This window comes from Lacerta agilis, chromosome 17, assembly GCF_009819535.1.
Source record: "Lacerta agilis isolate rLacAgi1 chromosome 17, rLacAgi1.pri, whole genome shotgun sequence".
NCBI lineage: Eukaryota > Metazoa > Chordata > Lepidosauria > Squamata > Lacertidae > Lacerta > Lacerta agilis.
In genome coordinates, this window is record NC_046328.1 from 34,905,365 (window position 1) to 34,908,708 (window position 3,344).

The following is a 3,344-nucleotide window of genomic DNA, read 5'->3' on the forward strand; positions in this document are numbered from 1 at the left end:
TTCTGCCACAGTGTTTCGTTGTGCCAGAAGCGGTTTAGTCCTGCTGGCCACATGACCCGGAAAGCTGCCTGTGGACAAATGCTGGCTCCCTCGGCCTGAAAGTGAGATGAGCACTGCAACCCCATAGTCACCTTTGACTGGACTTAACTGTCCAGGGGTCCTTTACCCTATTTATTTTTTTTACACAGGAGAGGGAACTGATCTTGTGCTCAGGTCTGCTTTCAGTTTCCTCATTGAGGCACCTGGGAGGAAACTGTAAGAACAAGTTAGGAGCTAGATGGGCCATTGGCCTGATCCAGCAGGCTCCGCTTATGTTCTTATTTGACTCCTGTCCCCAACCTCTGGCCTAGGTCCCCGAAGATATTTCTTCCCCATGCTCAAATACGCTATCCCCTGAGCAAATTGCAAGGGAAATGGGGTCTCTCCACTCTGTCCCAAAGTGCTGTTGCTGTTGTTCAGTCGTGTCCGACTCTTTGTGACCCCATGGACCAGAGCACGCCAGGCACCCCTATCCTCCACTGCCTCCCGCAGTTTGGATCCCTCATGGATCGCTGCCTTGTCGTGGCAAAGGGGCTTGAATAACTCGGGGAAGCTATGAGCTATGCCGTGCAGGGCCACCCAAGATGGACAGGTCATAGCAGAGAGTTTAGACTAAATGTGATCCACCTGGAGAAGGAACTGGCAAGCCACTCCAGTATCCCTGCCAAGAAAACTCCATCCCAAAGTGCTAGGTTCTACAAAATTCAGAGGACAGATGAGAAAGTCTTTAGGACATGTGCAAGGCTCACACTAAGCTGGCAATTACATTGTGCTGGAGTGACATGAAAAATCCACCAAGAGAAACACGCACATTGTTCAGTGTCCCTGGAGATAAGTATCTCATGAATGGCCAAGTCAGCCTAATTAGTACCAAACAATGAATCAGCGTGAACAATGCAGGCATTGTATGCTATGGGAGCCAATGGGCCTTCTGAGAACCAGCCACCATTTCTGAAAGCCATTGGGAGGTAGTATAAAAGGTCCCTTTGTCTCAAGCAACTTCATTCACTCGACAAAGCTTGACTTGACCAACGCTTGACTCAGTGAACAACAGGTGAGTGTGAAGAACCCCTAGCGATTAATGAGGGACGCGGGTGGCACTGTGGGTTAAACCACAGAGCCTAGGGCTTGCTGATCGGAAAGTCGGCGGTTTGAATCCCCACGACGGGCTGAGCTCCCGTTGCTTGGTCCCAGCTCCTGCCAACCTAGCAGTTTGAAAGCACGTCAAAGTGCAAGTAGATAAATAGGTACTGCTCCGGCGGGAAGGTAAACGGCATTTCCGTGCGCTGCTCTGGTTTTTCCAGAAGCGGCTTAGTCATGCTGGCCACATGACCCGGAAGCTGTACGCCGGCTCCCTTGGCCAACAAAGTGAGATGAGCGCCGCAACCCCAGAGTCGTCCGCGACTGGACCTAATGGTCAGGGGTCCCTTTATCTAGCAATTAATGGGTCTATCAGATATAGGTTGAAGCATCCTGTGAACTTCAAGGTAAGATGTAGCTTAAATTGCATCTTCTAGGAGATCAGCCCTCAAAATTATGCCAATCTCTCTCTTTCTCTCTTCCCCAAGGGTTATCCAATCCACAGAAAAGATGAGTCAGCAACAACAAAGTGGAAGCTGCTGCTGTTGTGGTGGTAGAGGCTGTGGTTGCTGTGGTGGCAGCCGCAGTGGCGGGGGATGCTGTGGTGGCAGCCGTGGTGTGGTTTCCTCTCAGCAGAGTCAGAGCAGCGGCGGATGTTGCGGCGGCCGTAGTGGTGGCGGATGTGGCGGCAGCAGCAGAGGTGGTGGGTGCTGTGGCGGTAGCAGCAGCGGCGGCGGTGGCTGCTGTGGTGGCAGCAGTGGCGGCGGATGTTGTGGTGGACAACAAAGTCAACAGAAAGTCTACCCCCAGAAGCTGAAGTAGATGCCTTCAAGGATGGTTGAAATACTCAATTATTATAATCACTTCTTATATATTCCCCTTCCTTCATGCAAACTGTAGTTTGGCTGAAATCATGAGCTTTCCCCAATGTGAATGATGTAAATATTCAGACTTTCTTCTTGAAAACCCATTAAAAGTTTCTTGCAAACCAAGAAATCTGCATGGTTGTGTTTTTCTACTATTGTTGTTGCTGTTCAGTCGTTCAGTCGTGTCCGACTCTTCGTGACCCCATGGACCAGAGCACGCCAGGCACGCCTATCCTCCACTGCCTCCCGCAGTTTGGCCAAACTCATGCCAGTCGCTTCAAGAACACTGTCCAACCATCTCATCCTCTGTCGTCCCCTTCTCCTTGTGCCCTCCATCTTTCCCAACATCAGGGTCTTTTCTACTATATCTATATGTTTATGCCCAAAATGTACCAACTAGAACGAGTTGGCCCCGCCTCATATTCGCCAATGAAACCATGTTTTTGTTTTAGATAAACTTTACTAAATTGCATTTATATCGTTGTGGAAATCAGACAACGAGATAATTGTTTGAAACATATGTCAGTGGGTTCCTTTGTTTCTGACATGCATGGCAGTAGAGACAACCTGCTCAACTGTACCATTGGTGCGCTGGACATAGTACAAAGTTCCCTGAGTTCCCCGATGGATTGATTGTTAAATCACTCCAGAAATTATACCTCGGGGAATGGGGATTCCCAACAACTCCCAGCTCCCTCAAACAACTACAGTTCCCAGAATTCTTTGGGGAAGGCCATACCTATCATGGAACTTCAAATGTATAATGTCAATCTGGTCTCAATGGTACACATGGGTCAAAACTATTGTTCGATACTTTCCAATCTAGGATATATTTCAGAAAGTTGTTTGTTCACTCTACCTCTTAAGATCTTGAAACCAAATTTTGCATGGCAAAAAAAAAAAATGATGGCACTTCCATACCATCCAATTGTCCCTATTTTCTATGGACAATCCCAGATTTACAGAAGCCGTCCTGATTTCTGATTTGATCCCAGAATGTCCCGCTTTTCCTTAGGACGTCCCAATTTTCATCCGAGAAATGTTGGGAGGTATGGAGTTATGCGACCCCCGAGCCAAGGAGAGAAGTAATATCTGAAGAGAAGTTTTGTAAATGTTTGATGTTTTAGTATGTTTTTATAGAAGTTGGAAGCAAACCAGAGTGGCTGGGTAAACCCAGTCAGATGGGCAGGGTATAAATAATAAATTATTATTATTATTATTATTATTATTATTATTATTATTATTATTATTATTATTATCATCATCATCATCATCATCAAATAATGACAAACCTAGACAGCATCTTAAAAAGCAAAGACATCACCTTGGCGACAAAGGTCCGTATAGTTAAAGCTATGG

The 3,344-nt window shown here is 46.9% G+C and overlaps 1 long non-coding RNA gene across 1 annotated transcript; it reads left to right on the forward strand.

Annotated features, from left to right (window-relative positions):
- The first annotated feature begins 1,013 nt into the window (after positions 1-1,013).
- LOC117038994 lies at positions 1,014-2,115 on the forward strand. Its single transcript, XR_004425726.1, has 2 exons — positions 1,014-1,093; positions 1,608-2,115. It is a non-coding gene; the product is annotated as an uncharacterized LOC117038994 (long non-coding RNA).
- Positions 2,116-3,344: the final 1,229 nt, after the last annotated feature.